This window comes from Melospiza melodia, chromosome 4, assembly GCF_035770615.1.
Source record: "Melospiza melodia melodia isolate bMelMel2 chromosome 4, bMelMel2.pri, whole genome shotgun sequence".
NCBI lineage: Eukaryota > Metazoa > Chordata > Aves > Passeriformes > Passerellidae > Melospiza > Melospiza melodia.
The window spans coordinates 83814100-83831127 of record NC_086197.1 but is presented as its reverse complement, the minus strand read 5'-3'; the positions used below and the strand labels follow the sequence as shown (position 1 = coordinate 83831127).

The window sequence follows — 17028 nt, the reverse complement described above, 5'->3', positions numbered from 1 at the left end:
AGACAGGACAATAGAGACATGGCACCCTCAATGTCACTGCCTCAGCCCTGTACCCAACAAGTTCCTTCAGCTACTCTGGGTCTTGGTTTCCACATCTGCAGACTGGGGATAATAACAGGTCTTTACATCACAGGGGTGTTACAAAGATCAATTAGTTAATGTCTGAAAAGCGCTTTGAAGATATAGCAGGTGGTGAGTATTATTATGCAAATAACATGATTTAAGAAAATCACAAGTGCTGGATTAATACTAATCCCTTTGATATTTAAAAGACACCGTTTTTTTTCATATTTTAAAGCAGTGAACGTTTATGCTATAGCTTTTCACGGCTGCTGCAACCACAATTTTTAACCTTTTCTGTTCATACAGCTCCATACATAAAACTCCTCTGCAGACATCTTCACAAAATCCAATCTCGACTCAAAGCTAGGAGTAGTGGAAGAAATTATGCATGTTGATGAACTGGATAACGAGATTCCATGCAGGAATATTTCTCAGAGGATAGAATGTCACAGGCCTAACTTACTGTAACAAACACTGCAGTGTCTTTCAGTTTTAGGGCTTTTTTGGGAAGCACACTAATTTCACGCATAGAGGCATTTGTAAAACAATATAGCTGCTATTTAATTATGCCATTTTATGTGGTAGAAAAATGTAGAGGAAAAAAGGAAGCTATGGTTCATTCATTTCTTCCAAGGCTGCATGTATGAATTGTTAAAAAAAAAATTTATATCTATTGACCTCATTTAGTGGTTTCACAGGAGATCAGGCATTGCAATGTTTCCTCCAACTTCCAGCAAGTGGTTTTACAACCACTTCTGCTTTAGGTGGGATGCAGGGAGTGGAGTGGACAGCCACAAGCCAGCCCAGACACACAGCTTTCCTGTCACTCACCGTGAGAGAGAAACACAAAGAGCCTGAGGTGAGCAGGAACATGGGAAACCAAGGTGAGAGCACAGTCAAGACTTGGTGTCCCTCTGGTTTTCAGTGTTACCCTTGCCAGAGCTCACTGTGAAAGCAAGACATCCTGTCCAGTGCTTGAAACTCCCCATTCTCCCAGGACTTATAGTGCCACGTTTCCTTTCTGTGAGGAAGTCTGTTCCTTGTCTCCTGCACTGTAAAATTTAGTGCAAACCAGCTGGTGCATTTTGTCTAGGAATCTGGAAAATATTGCTGTTATTAAAACCAGCTTAATATTAACCCTCTCTGGAATGCAGGCCTGAAATTGATATTAATGAAATAAGATCAGATATTAATATTCTGTACAGCTGGTTCCTCAAGCTGTGCTGTAGTGTCAAATCAAATCTTTCCCCAAATCAACATACCAAATACAAACACAAGATGGCAGGTAGCATGCACATGTGAGGAGGCAGAAGGAGCATTTTAAAACTTTAGAAGCTGTTATGTTTGCAGCTCCAGGCAGCCATGCTTCCCTTCCTGCCCCATCTCCCACAGCAGCCATATTAATAGCTATTCAGTACAGTAATAGAATGCTAGCTGTACACTTTGTTGTTGGAGTTTTTTAATCTCCAGGTCAATATTAAAAGCATTTGGATGCTCTTTAGGAGGGAGGAATGATTTTGCACTCCAGGAACAGTGAAGCATGTGCAGCATTCCCTAGGAATGCTAGCAAAGGATTTCCTTCACATGTCTCTGCTATGACTGATGTGGTAATACTTTATTTTAAGTGGACCCAGTAGTACAGATTCACAATTCAATTTAGTTGCACAAAAATGCACTCTGTATAACATCTGTGTGATCTCGTTAGTTGAATTTATACAATTTGCGTACAAAATAGATCCAAAACACCACCTGAGGGTCACTCTGCAGAAGGAGACCCTGGAGGGTCTCTGAACAAAGTTGTTTGGACACATGATTTTTACTCCTGGATATGCAGTTCTGATTCTGGGCAAGTAAGTAACAGACCCATCTTTCACTTTCCTCTCCTGTTACATGGCAGCCACCTCATTTCCTGAAAAAGATCTAATGATAGTCCTCTCCACTGAAGAGCAACTCCCAAGTGGGAAGATGAGTCAGCATGATGCTTCCTCCATCTTCACAGAGTAGAAAGTCAATTTCTCTCTAGAGTACCCCTTTCTCTCTCAAGAGTGCCCTGCAGGTAGCTTGAGGTTTGGTGAACTCCATCTCCACACCTTCAGTTAATTCACTTTTTCTGAATGTCTTGAGTTTCCCAACAGCTTACTTGAAGAAAGCAATCTGATTTTCTTGTAATCTGCTATTAACAGGTTAATATTAAGTAGGCCATAGACATTTATAGCTAAACTTAGAAACAAGAAAAATATTCCAGCATTCTCAAACTTTCACATGTGCAGCCTCACACCACAAAGATAAAACCTAACTTAGATGACACCAAGTTTTTTAACTCCTCTTCAAACAGCCAAATAATATAAAGCTCCTTCAAGGACTGGTCCCATTAGTTAACCTTCCCATCACTCAGCAGTCTGTTGCCAGGTTTCTCCAATTGAGAAGATGAAAACTATACTATCTATCCCCACTAGACTCAACAGACCCAGCCTGAAGAAAAAGCAAGGCTATTGTAACTGTGACAGAAAAGTAGATAAGACAATACCTTCTGTCTGCCCACAGAGCAAGAGGAAAGCCATTCAAACAGCCACACAATGACAAAAAATAAAAAATCTGGACTCCTATGTGGTTTGTTAACCTCTGCATCAAGTAGAGCCAGGAAGTTGCAATTTCTCCCATTGGCTACTGCTGCCTTTTCTTTCCCAGGAGATGGACAGAGAATGGGAACGGGTATGTACTGAAGAGAAGGTTACTCTGGTGATTTGCAGCTCACACACAAAGTTTCTGGGCTGACAATCTCCTGGCTTTGCATTACAACTTGCATCACATTTGTAATTGTATTACCTGGACAGCTTTAACTTCATTAGGATTCACAGGTAAAAAGCAGATGCTGAAGTCAATCTTATAAAGCAATGTCTGCTTTAAAGAGACTACACTAAGCAGAAGCTAATTCAACACCTTCTCTTTTTGGTTTGTAAAGAGGAAATTCATAATTTCACTCAGGAAAATAAAGATATATGTGAACTGAGGTAAGATTTATTTGAAGTAAAGAGCAAAAAAATTGTGTGGTTTGGGATGTTTGAGTTCATGCTGCATAAAGTGCAGCTATTTAAAAAGAAATTATTCCAGGAACATATTATCCTTTCCTTGTGGCTAATATATATATAAATTACTTTAAAATATTTACTCAAATTGTAATATTTCCTCTCTCTCCAGTAAATATAAAAGCTTAGCATTAAATCTATATTAAAAAAAATCTTCTTATATATTCTAGGGACTACAAGTTCAGCCAAACTAGGTCCTTGCAGCCGAGTTAGCTTTCTGCTTTTGGCACAAGTACAAATGAAATACTCCAGAAGACAGATATGTTACATTCTTTCAGGTGTTTTGAGTTAACATTCATGGAACTCAAGGAATTTCTATGAAAAAAAACCCATCTTCAGAGAATTTCATAACCTTCAGCTGGGAAACATCAAGGCAAAGTTTCCATAAGACAGAGCATACTTTCCTTTAAAAACCCTTGATAGCAACTATAAAATATATTATACATATTGTATATAATAAATACAATTTTATATAATTTTTTAAACAGAGATCCTGTTTCTAAAAAGGAGTAGAGCACACTCCATGCATAGAGCTACTTTTATGAAGTGGATAGAAATGTGTGAAGAAGTACCACTATGGGTTATTATCATACTGTCCTTTGAGTCATGCCAAGGGAGTAAAGCTGATAATGAAGGATCTTCTTTTGGGACCAGGAGAACTCCAGCTTCCTACTTGTGCTGCCACATGCATGAGCATAAAATGGAAGTTGTGTTTGTGCTCATGGCCTCAGACTATAACTCAACTGTTGATTTGAATTCCTGCAGGCCTTGTACTCTTGGGACCTGCCCTATCTCATTTGGAGGAGATCACATAATGGTTTTTCCCCTTTTCAGCCTCACCATCACCTTGTAGCTAAGCCTCTCAGTAGATAACCTTATGTCTAATTTTCACATTTAACAAATTTTCCTATAAATCAATTAGTAAAGACTGTTCAATACCTAGGATGGAGCTAAATATATTAAGCATTAACAATTTATTAATCAACTTTTTCAAAGTCACATTTTTTAATAGTTGCCTAGACTTGTCTCCTTTTAATAAATGCACCAAAATGGCATCTGTATACCCTGTTACAGGTATTGTACCCTATAACTGCTGCATACCCACCATTATATATAGCATCCAGATTCAGTTTCCAAATCAAACCTATAAATATCATAGTAGTGCTGAAAAATCCTTCTAAGCTCCCCCCAAAAGCCTGCCAGAGGTAAGAATCTTCCTTGTATTTAGGTGAAGTCTGCTTGAAAGCTATTTTTTAACATGTGAAGAAAATTCTCTGTATTTCTTTTAGCCCATCCTAAGTATTTCAGTTTTCTTTCTCTGCTGCAAGCAATAAAACACTTTTATGTTCAATATATGAATAGTAGAGATTTTTTAAAGCCTAACATTTTACAAGGTTTTCCTAAAGCTTGTAAAATATGAATGATCTGTGAAATGGCTCCATACATTAAAATGCAACTCGGGCAGGTCAGTTCTCCATCTCTCCCTTTATTCATTACTTAGAGGGCTAGGAACCATCCTGGGATGCCTTGCACTAGGAGGGAAAGCACATAACTAATTTCCTAACTGCTCTGTTTACTTTGCATACCTTGTGGGCAAAAGTTGGCAAGAAAGGACTGGAAGCTGTTTGCTTTGAAATTATCACCCCATTTACAAGATTCAAGAGCAAAGTCTTTTAAACTGAGGTAAGAGGGGAAAGGAAGTGACTCTGTGCATGGTTAATGCTTCAGGAGAGTGCTAGCAGTGCACTGGAGGTCATCAGCTGAGAAAGAAAACTGACACCAAAAGTTTCCTCACCAAGTGCACAGGGACACAATATTTAGAGCACCCAGAGAGAATAAGGGCACCAGCCAGATCTATGTAAAAGGGCTGTATTTAGTTTAAAGCCACCTCATATTATTTGAAATGAAAGAACAGCTACACAGGAGCATGGTTGCTATTGAAAGTACAAACTCAACACCCTCACTCAGTTTGCAAAAGCCTCTTCTTCCCTGACTAATGGGGCCACCCAGGATGGGACCGGCAGGAAGGGAAGAGAGCTACAGACACAGGCGGGGCTTGATAGCACAAAGAACTTGGCAATGAAATCACTTTAAGCAAGTCTTGAATCCTCTTCTTCCTTTTTTTTTTTTTTGATGGGGTGGGGTGTGGGGATTGCCTTCCAGCTTCTCAGTCCAACATTGCAAATTATCATGCATTTGCACAGCCATGCTCTGAAATACAGCAGCAATGAAAGGAAATGTCTAAATACTTTTTTTCAAAGCCACATAACAACTACATAAAATACAGTCTAATGCTAGATCAGCTCTCCTGTCCAGCCCACAGCACAGCTCCACAAAACAGTACAACCAAGCAGGTACTGGCCAGTGAAGGCAGGAACTACTTACAGCAGAGCAGCCACTGAAGATTTCATATCATTGAATGATGGTCTGTGCCTGCTGCTAACCCACTTGGAACAAAAATGCTCCTTCCTGCCAAGCCATCTCATGGATACAGAGAGCACGATGTGAAAGTGCTTTGGAGGAGGCTTTCCTCAAGCCAGGAAATCTGGGGATGCAAGGTTTACTTTTGCATAGGGGCTTTTGGGAAAGCAACATGGGATAATTTAAGAGAATTAGCAGGTCCCCATCCTTTCTGGTCAAGAAGGAATGCTGCAGCATCTACTTGCCCTACTTATACTTGACAAAAATACCACCAAATTGTACTTTTCTCTACAGATTTCCCAAAATACCCCAAAGTGAAGCAATGAAAAAAAAAAACAAACCAACAACAAAACCAACACCCACCCACACCCCTCCCCCCCCACAACAAAACAAAACACGCCACAAAAATCACAGAGAAATTAAATTGCTTGCTAAAGACAGCAGCAAAACCACCATGCTGAAGTTCCCAGTCAAGAAACCTACAGGACCCTATGCATACAGTGGCTTGCATAGATGGTAGTCTGGGCACCAAACCTACTCACGAAGTAGCCCAGACTTGTGGTATTCCAGTAAGTATGCCAGTTTCATCTGACTGATGCCACTGAATTATTGGCATGGTGTTGGAACATCTCAGCTTGGGACAGAGACCTGCCTATCCATGCCAAGTTATTACACGTGAAAGGCCTGAGAAAGCAGAAAAGTCTCTAAGAGGGAGGGAAAGGAAGCAAGTATGTAGCCACTTCTGGCCACGAGTTTACAAACACCTTCTTTTTCCAACAAGCAAAATAATAACATAAAGTAACTCTTCAGCACTGCCTCATTCATAAGTTCCTAACTTCCAAGGTTTCTAAACCCTCTTCTGGTATCAGAGTTCCTGTTCAAGTATAATTCAAGTAGATTAATTAAGCCACAGACAACAGAAAACACAGTCTGCCTCTTGAAATTATCAGCAGGAGAAAATAGCATGAAGAGTTTAGTTTCAAGAATGCTGTTTATATTTACTCATTTTACAGGCATCAGGATCAAAATTAAAAGAGAATAACTAATTGCTACAACTGGGAAAAGTAAATAGACATTTAAATTTCAACAGTGGCAACAAGCAAAACATTGCAAAAGTGAAGTGGAAAGTGTTACTCTGAGCAATTGAGATACTATGTTTTGATAACTAAGTTAACTTCGAGATGACTGACACCCACAAGCTGCTTAATATCCTTTTACACTACAGGTCCAGGAGATACAAAACTATGCATAAAAATCACTATTGAATCAGACAGCATCCAGGACAATGACAAAGTAAGTGCATTTTCATGCCAGATTATTACAGTAAATTTGAGACTGTGATATTTCAACTTAAACCCTAAAGCACATCCATCCCACACAGACATCTCTCATCTCAGTGCACCAAGCCAAACGCACTGCAGCGCCCTACACAAGAAACTCCTCTTTCTCAAGCAAGCAGCACGACACTTTGGAAGAAGAAATGGAGGTAAACCCAAAACCCTCACTCCAAAAGAGTTCTTAGCCCACCTGAGCAGCACAAGCGTTGCTGGTCAAAGGGACTTCTTGGGGTTCAGGCTTCTGTGCAAATAGGGTCCAGGGTGAAATGCCTTTTGATGTGTTCTTGTTCCTGCTGGAAGAGACACAGAACAGATGCCTCAGAGAACACATAAAACAAAGGACTGGGCAATATGCACAATCAAACATAAAGAGCTCACTCAGGGGGTCTAAAGGCATCCTAAGCAAGGAATCATTTTGCAGCTGGCATCTCAAGACATTGCAGAAAGTTCCTCATTTTTATCTTTATAAGAGTGAAACATGGTGAAATCTATTGATTGTGTATCACATTGAAGGCTTTTTCAGCAACTGAAGGCTTAAAGATGTGACATAAGCAAGATTTATCAAATCACTGGGATTTTAAAAACATGATGTCAAAACATATAGGACAAATATGTGAAAATTAGTTAACTTCAGGATCTCAAAAGCTGTCATTAGTGAGTAACATCACAATGCAACTGTAATGCTTCTTTTGCAGTTCAAAATCACTGGAATTTTGCTTTGCATTACTAAGTGTTTTATTAGCTACCTGGAAATAAGCAAGTTCTTTATGGGAAAATTAAGAGATTATATGGTTTAGTAACATGAGAAATAAAAACAGAAGGCAAATCACAGAGTTAACACAATTACTTGTCAAGCTGTGCTCATTCCAACCAAAACAATCTTAAGATACCTGAATGCAGATATGTATCTAGTAACAAGGGATGCAGGTAAGGTTTGCAGATCAGAGAACTGTGACCTCTGAAGCAAGGAGAGCAAAAGGGATGAGGTCAAGACAGCCTCACAGCTAAGCATCACATTCAGAGCTTCTGCTGTTATTAGAAGGGCTAAGGTGGCTCCTGGGTTCAAAGATATGAGAGTGAATGGAAATAATGATTGGGGTAGCATGGGGCAAGAATGACACTAAAATACTCTGCCCAGTTCCATGGCTGATGCTCAGAAAGAGATGTTGAAAATTATAGAACATGCAAAGTAGAGCTACAAAAGCAATTAGCATCTGAGGGGAGGTAAAAAGCATTATGTATAATCAGATTTAAAGATTCAGTCCTTTTGATAAGCCCCCAGACAACTGACAGTTTACTTGATCATCTTTAAGGAAAAAAAAAATTATCAGCAACAAAAAGTCTTTAATACAGCCATAAGAAAACTTAAAAGGCATGAACAGATGCAATTCAAAACAATAAAAGGCTCTTGTTAGAAACAAGATGAAATTCTAAAAAGGCAAAAGCAAATGGGAACAAATTCTTAAAGATGGATTCTTTTTTTCTCAGAATTTTCAAGGTAAGATACACTTTAGTCCCAGATTTTGTTTGGCTCATGAGCAATAGCCAAGTGAAATGTTCAAACAGTTGTGGGACTTGACAGTTCTGCTGACTCTAAACTATAGATGACAAGCTCAAAAAACCCCAAACAAAACCCAAAATCAAAGAAAACCCCCTCAATCAAATAATTTCAAAGATATTGCCCTGCATTTTCATCAATGCTACCAAATAACAGATTAAATGCACAATGGACTGTGAAATGCTTGCAGATCTTCCCCCAGTTAAATGTCAAACCAAGAAGTCATCTGTTAATAAACAGAGATGTCACCTCTCTGGAGTTGTATCCAACCCACTAATACATAAATTCATACCACCACTTTGGACCCAGGATTGCCAAGGCAAATAAAGTCTTTTGGTTTTTCATCTCAACAGCTTGGGTAGGCAGAAGGTGACAACACCTAGACCACACAGCACATGCATAATCTGAGCCATAAAGCCAGCTTTGTGGCTGCAGAGTTACTGACTCTTGAAAAACTTCTTATAAGTACTCGCAAAGACACTTTCTGCCTGTGCAGAAGCTTTTCAGACAAAACCACTGCCATTTGACATATGTGGGGGAAAAGAAAACCTCAAAGTCACCCACATGTACCCATATGGGAGATGTGCACACATCATAACCACAACTACAGTCTACGTGAGCTGTTAGTTCATGAGGGAAAAGTTCCAGTTGCTGATGATGCGTGTCAAAACTGCACAGAAAAAATTTTCACAGCTTTTAAACTACTTAATCACACAAGACTGGAAATAGAAGAGGTCAAATTACTGCTTTTATTGCCCTACAATTCAACAGGCCCAACATTAAGTTTATACCAATTTGTCCCAAACTGATTAAATGAAGACAGCATGTAAGTTCAACACACACTTGACAACACACTAAGAAAGGCCAAATGAGCGGTCTACTGATATATTTAAGAGAGATGTTGCATATTTTGGACTTCCAGCTGCAATGAGCATGACATAATCATGTCTATTAAATGGAAACTAACTAATACAAGCTGAAGGAAATCATACCCGTCTACTACTAACCATGCCATGTGCCCTGTATCTTCAGGAAAAAAGAAGCTTTCATTTGCTTTGCAGGCCTAATTTAAACCCCAGCAAAAGATTACTAACTTATCCTGATTCAGGATGGTAAACTTCACCTTGTATTTCAGTTGCACCCTTTTTACCAGATCAATTTGGTTTATATTTTCTGCCTTCTGCTTTCTCCCTGTGGCTGAATACATTTGACCAATAACAATTTTCCTACAGGGCAAATGTTGCTTAAAAAACTGGTCCTTCAAAAATTCTAAACAGTGATGCCCATAGCAATGTAAGAGCTAGATCTTCTTTATATACAACTCTTAGACGTCAGAAAGAGATACTATCTCTTCTTAAACTATCTAGAAGATAAACAAGAGGCCTGGGGAAAAAGATGTGAGGAGTTCCTCCTCACATTTTTACATATTTAAAACACAGTCAGTAAGTATAGGCAGAACATTAAGCTTTCTGCATTCCTTCTCTAAGACACAGAGCTATCACATTAATAATTCCTCTAGATACAGCAAGATTAGCATCGGGTTTATGAGAGTGTCCTTCAATCCAAGTCAACATGCAGACCTAATCCAGTTTAACTAGAAATATGCTAGTCAAGTCTGTACAGCAATTAGCATGAACATACCTTGTTATAAAAAATTAAGTTCTGGAACAATTCAGTTTAAGTGCTAAACATCTCATGGATTTTTATTTAAAATCGTGCTGTTTACAGGCAGTTTCCATGTACCTAATCTGGAAGAGTAGTTCTTATGGGTCTGCTTGAAGGTCCAGCACATAATTAGGATATTTTAGGGGCAAAGTTTTTCTACAGCTTCCTGTATTATTGTAGGATTGAGAAGGCAGAAAGAATGACATCTGCAACATAAAGATAACTGTGATTGTCAACTAACACCAAAGCCATTCACTGCAAATGACGTAGATCATAGAATCACAGAAAGGTTTGGGTTGGAAAGGACCTCAAAGATCATCTCATTCCAGCACCCCTGGATACCTTCCACTAGATTAGGCTGCTCAAAGTCCCATCCAACCTCACCTTGAACATGTCCAGGGATGGGGCATTCACTCACAGCTTCCCTGCACAACCTGTTCCAGTGCCTCACCACCTTCACACTACAGATTTTTTCCTAATAGCTAACCTAAGCTACTCTCTTTCAATTTGAACCCATCCCTCCTTGTCCTGTCACTACATGCTTTTGTAAATAGCCTTGCCCTATCGTTCCTGTTAGTTTCCTTCAGGTACTGGAAAGGCAGTGAGATCATCCCAAAGCCTTCTCTTTTCCAGGCAGAACACCCCTAACCTTCTCAGCCTGTCTTCACAGGAGAGGTGCTTCATCCTTCTCATCATCTTCATGGCCCTCCTCTGGACTACTCCAACAGTGCCACAACCATTTTATGTTGCTGTCAAGCTGCTGGCCAGGTTTCTCTGATACAGCCCAGAACAGGTTTGGCTTTCTGGGCTGTGAGTCTGCATTGCTGGGTCATGTTGACTTTCTTGTTAACCAACAGCCCCCAAATTCTCCTCCTTGGGGCTGCTCTCAATTCATTCTCCACCAGCCTGTACCTGTGTTTGGGATTTCCCCAATCCAGGGCAGGACCCTGCACTTGGCCTTGCAGAAATTCATGAGGTTTGCACAGGGCCTCCTCTCAAGCCTGTCCAGGTTCTTCAGGATAGCATTGCTTCCCTCCAGCATGTCTGCACCCCACAGCTTGGTGCCACTGGGAAACTTGCTGAGGGTGCACTCAATCCCACTATCCATGTCACCAGCAAAGATGTTAAAAAGTGCTGGTTTCAGTACTGATCCCTGTGGAACACCACTGGTCTCCACTTGGACATCATGCCATTCACTGCAACTCTTTGAGTACAACCCTCCAGCCAATCCCTTATCTGCTGAGCAGCCCATCTATCAAATCCTTGTCTCTCCAGTTCAGACAACCATACCATGTGGGACAATGTCAAACTTTGCACAAGTCCAGGCAGATGATACTGGGTGCTCTTCCTTTATCCACCAACACTGTAACCCAGGTCATAGAATCTTATCAAATTTGTCAGGCACAGTCTGAAGCCATTTTGCCTGTCACAAACCACCTCCTTCTTTTCCATATGCATTCACGTAGCTCCCAGGAGGATCTGTGCCATGATCATGCTGGGCCCAGAGGTAAATCAGGAAGACTGACTGCCTTCACTTTTTACTTGTGGCCTTAAACTAATGAATGCCAGTTAACAAGCAAACAAGTGAAACACTAGGAATAAGGTTTTAGTTGGATAACTAACTTCTTGAGGACACACTTTGATTGAATAAATCAACTACTAAATTCACTTGTTTGCAGGATTGCAAAGCTTTTTGATCAGGGGCATGTCAAAAGTGAAACTACAAAGGCAGAAACTTGGAAGCTAACTATAAAGGTGGAGCAAGGTCAGAAGTGTTTCAGAAGGTGCCAGGTGGACTCTGAACCCTGATGAGTACTAAGGCTGACGAGCCTGGGGAACTCAGCATGGTGCTAATCATCAATCCATGCTGGCGCCAGCGCCCAGGAGCTGAATTCCAAAGAGAAACCAAGTGTCCCTAAAGCACGTGGCTGGTGACCACAGCTCTGCTGACACACTCCTGAGGGCAAACTCTGTCCTGCATTACGGTCATGTAAAGCTGAGCACTGGGGCAGGGGCTGACCATCACATTGAGGCTGAGATTTTTTTTAATAATTACTAGTAACATTTATTAAGCACAGATACTTTTAGACATTACAACGAGAAGTCTTCACTCAACTACCTGAGATGGAAATTCAGAGAGCTCCAAAAGTTATATATTTGCAGAGATACAACTGCAGAGAAAGAAACAGAAATACTTGATTTTAACAGATAACTAAATTACTATCTGCCTAAAGAAAGTAAGCCCCAGGTCCACAAGATCCCCTGAACAGCTTTCCAGTCTGTCTGGTTGCACAAGGGTTGGGCAAATATGTGTCCTCTCCTTCCTCCATCCATCCTCTGCTGCCTCCAGAGCAGCAGAGGGCAAGGACTCCAGGCCTCTTTTTGTAGCCAGATTTGATCAGTTTTATAGACAGAGAGCTTTTTGTACCATTAACCACAGATGGTTAAATAAAATGTTTTCAACTGTTTATTTCTAAATGTGTTTGATCAATTAAAAAGTAAGAGGCTAAACCACTTACTTTCCAAATACTGGTTTTTCTTACAACAGACATCCCCTCAACTACTTGGGCTATATGATTTTATTTTATTTTCAACAAGGATTAACTGACCAATATCAAATCCAAGTTAGACTCATATTTAAACAAAACTCTTTAGGTAATACTCCACTAATCCTAGTTACCCCTGGCCTTATTACAGGTAATAATACTCTTTTTTCTTGATTGTTTGGGGTTTCTTTCTCTACTAGAAGCCATTTAAATAGACCCTCCACTATAAGCTGAGCTTTACAATTTTCTATGGTGCATAAGAAAACCTGCAAGAAAAGCCAAAATAAATATCCAGTACTGAGTTGAAAAAAAAGGTAAAAGTGAAGGAGTAGGAGGAATACCACATTGAGGTTGTTTGTTTACTTAATTTCATCATAATTATTTAGACTCTCATCTCACTAATAGCTGTGCAGGTGCTAACTTTACTTCAAGAAGGACCTAGAGTTTTTGTTTGCATAAATCAAGTACATTTAATCAAGTGCACATTAGCTCATCAACACATTGGATCTGATGAGAAATTGCATAAGTGACAATGCCAAGCTATTTCGGTGAATATTCATGATATCTCTGTGGAACAGGCTGACTGGAGGGGAGTGAGAACAAAATGACAGTAAAAGAACGGTAGCAATTACTTTTCTAGCAGTTAATGTTGCCATTAACTGCTTGCTGGCAAGAGCTTAAAGTTGCAAACTCCAATTTAGGCTTGTTACCTTAATTTTACAATTGTAATTCAATATTCTGAATGTGACACCAGTGTAACAAACATCTTCATTCAGTGCTTCATATAATAAATAATTTAAAAGTATATGAAAATTTCCAAATTCTAGCCATTACAGAAATATAAATGCTTAGTATTTAATCTTCATAAAAATAAACAAATAATGCACAAATCTTTTTCTCAAAACTGAGCCAGAATCCAAACCTGTTTGCAACAATAAAGTGGAACTGTTTTGTTCTTAATAGGCATTCATGCAGAAGTCTCCCTTCAAAATGTTATTTGTCCTTAGTGATCTTCTGCATGCAAGGCAAACAACTCCCAATTTTATATAGCTATACAAAGCCTTTATCCAACTTCCAATATCATCTGTAGAAAATTCAGGCAGAGTAGTGTAGTGAGAATATTTCACATAACAAGTCCTCAAGTCAGATGAACAAAGAAAGGCTTAGATAAAAGAACAAAAAAACTTGGATCACTTTCAGATTGCTAGAATGGATGAAGGAGGAGAGGAATTAAGGGCTGATTGGGTGCACCATCGACTGCATCCTTCTGAAACCCAGACCTTGTGTGCTGCTGACCAACCTGTGAAGAAGGTCACACAGCCTCTCCTTGTGCAGAGCTGCCTCCCCACCACCTCTGCCCACCAAGTTCTGGTACGAGGTAGGTCACTGGACTCACACCTGCCATTTCAAAAGAATTTAGATGCTTATGGACTGTGAGTCACAAATACAGCTCAATTCAGCCAACCCCAACTGTTTGCTTTGTCCCTCTGTCACAGCAGAGAGATATACAGGAGACTCATGCTATCAGACTTCACAACACTAACCTGAACAGCCATAAAATACAGTTTACATTCATATGCCTATCTTGAATCTGGCAGATTCAAAGTTCAATAGAACATAACCCTGAATGGTAGAGTAATCTCTGGCAAAGGGACAGGATGAACAGCTGAATGCATAAGCTTCTGGAGCAAAAGTCAGAGTCACAAGTGTATTTATTGTGCTACCCTTCCCATCATTGACAATCCAGGAGTATCAAAGAAGCCTGGTTATCAACACTGCTGTAACAGACTATCACAAGCATCCAAAGCTTCAGTTGCACATTTTGGGGGTTCATGTACTACAAAATACAGTATCACATTTTGATGGGTTGACCCTAGCTTCTTACAATAATCTCAGATGATTTATACAGCTTTTGGTACCAGAAGCCACCATTCAAACTCCTTTCCCAAACATTGACACCATTTAGTTTCTGTATTTATTTAAGTCATATATTTTAAGAAAGACTGTTTTCTACTTCACAAGGAATCAGACTAGGTTTTAGATCCACAAGTGTTCTAGGTAAGGAGGACAAGCCATGCTAGGCTTGGAAGTAGACTTCCTTCCTTCCTCCCTTTTGTTTTGGCTGGAAGCATGCTCTATTCTGGCACATCAATTGCAGGCAGCAGCCCCCGTGCCCAGGTGTGCTGGATCTGTCTCACAACCTGACAAGCAGGCAGGGCATTAAGCATCAGCCCAACATAATCTCACTCCCTAGCAAACAGGTGAACAGGTCTCCCAGCTGATTTGCCTATAGCATGGTACATAGCTGTTGCAAGACCAGTTGCATACTTCAAGCTTTGGGGAGGGGGAAGAAAGGAAAAAAAAAATTTTTCAGCCCAAATTTAGAATTGATGTCTTCTGAAAAAAACTGTTAAGAAAACTGAAGTCAATCCTAGGTACATACCAGCAGCCTATTACTTACCAACCTTTGCTTCCTCCTAGATTCCATTGTAATGAGAACATAAACAGTAAAATAAGCATATATCTCCCTTGAATGAATTACCTATTCAGAGTTCCCTCTGGTGTTCAATAAGCTCATCATCACATTCAAGGTAACAGCCTTCGTTGCAAAAGCATAAGTTCTATCATGAGCAAGTTATCATTTGATGACGAGCTCAGCAATAAGGACAGGACCATAGTGCTGTAACTCGTGGACAAAAGCAATGTTACTTTCCATCAGATTTCAGAGGGGCGATGAACTTACACTTCCTCCTCTGTATATTCAACCGAGTGTCTGATTAAGCTCGAAAGGACCCAAAGTGCTAAAGATCCCTTCTGCCTCCCGATGCCACCAAACCGACGAAGTCTCGGAGAAGGCAAAGTCACAAATTACAGGTACAGCCCATCTGAACGGGGCACGCAAAGATGTTCCGCACCTCCCGAATAACTATGCTTTGAGTCACAAGCCTTCCCAGCCTCGCACTCCCATTCGCCTCCACGGAACATGAGCAAAGTACAGTGTATCTAATTAACAGTTTGGAAAGAAAGTTTAAAGCTGCCTCTGCAAAGAGACAAAACGCGTTTGCAGGAAAATCCCAAACGAGTTCCCGAGTCGGCGGTGCGCAGGCGGAGCGCGGGGCGGGCGCCGGGCCAGTGCCGGCCGCGACAGCGGGGCTGCTGACCCCGGCCCTGCGGGGTTGCGAAACTCCCGGGAAGAGCGGCCAGCCCGCAGCGAGCGGGGCGGAGGGAGGGAGGGAGGGAGGGAGCTCGCTCGCTCGCCGGACACCGGCGCACCCCGGCCGCCGCTCGGGAGGAGTCCATGGCCCGCGCCTCCCCCACCTCCCCGCCCTGCACGGCGGCTGAGAAAGGCGCTCCGAGTCCAGAGCCGCCGCCCGGGAGCCCCTTAACCAAAACCATCTGGTCACGGGCAGCGCGGCAGAAAGCCCCATCAGCCCCGGCCCTCGCCGCTTACCCCCGGCCCCGCAGCCGAGAAGGAGAGAAGCTGCTCTACCCACAACTCAGCAGCTCCCGAGCTTGGGGAGACAGGGGGAAGTCGCCGAGGAATCCGCCTTCCCCCCTCCCCTCCGCGCCCATCCCGCGGCGGCAGCGCCAGAGCTGCGTTACCTTCAACAGGTGCAGGCGCCGGCGGGAGGGAGCCCGCGGGCACGGACCGTCCGAGTTGCCCGAGCGGGAGCGGCGGCCCCGGCAGCCCGGGTGGGTGGCGGTGGGCTGGACAGAGGCGCTACGGCAGCCCCCGGCGGCCGCCCATGCTCCCGGCGGGCCCCGCCGCCGCAGCCGGAGTCAGCGCGAAGGCGGCAGCGGCTGCGGCCACCTCCGAGAGGAAGGACGGGAGCGGCGAGGAGCGAGGGAGGAGGAGGCAGAGAGCGAGAGGAGAGAGAAAGCGCCCCAAGAGAAATAATCATCACATGGCGGTCACGATCCGCCGCCGCCCCCCGACAGCCGGAGCCTACGCTTGGGAGCCGGGGAAAAGCTGCGAGGAGGGGACACACCTGTAGGCGCAGCACATATCCGCTGTGAGCACAATGCGAGACAGGAAACTGAAAAAAAAACAGCCCAGGGAAGGAGAGAGGCTCCCGTTCGTCCCTCCTTCCCTCCCTCCCTTTCTCCCTCCCTCTCTCTGTCCGTCCTCCTTCTCCTCTCTCCACCCCCTGCCCCCGGTCAGGATCCGCTTGCAGCGCTGTCTCATGCAGGGAGATCCAGGCAGAAGGCTGGGAGGCGGCGGGAGCCGTACTTTCTCCCCGTTTTCCTTTCCCTGTCTCCGCTTTGTTTTGCCCGCCAGCCAGGCAGAGGCCAGCCCGGCGAAGCGGGGCCGAGAGCTCCCGGAGAAGCGGGGTCGCTCCGAGCCCCGCCGG

General features: G+C 42.4%; 1 protein-coding gene across 4 annotated transcripts in view; it reads right to left on the bottom strand.

Annotated features, from left to right (window-relative positions):
* Window positions 1-16772, bottom strand: part of PLXNB2 (plexin B2) — a 252000-nt gene extending 235228 nt beyond the window's left edge. For 2 of the 4 annotated variants that reach the window (XM_063155404.1, XM_063155401.1), the window contains exons 1-2: window positions 16666-16772; window positions 7098-7200 (exon numbers count right to left, since the gene is read on the bottom strand). The gene's annotated coding sequence lies outside the window, so the exon portion shown is untranslated. Of the gene's footprint in view, window positions 1-7097; window positions 7201-16279; window positions 16367-16665 lie in introns of those variants that run through there. The other 2 variants (XM_063155403.1, XM_063155402.1) reach the window with 2 other exon arrangements.
* Between the last annotated feature and the right edge of the window lie 256 nt (window positions 16773-17028).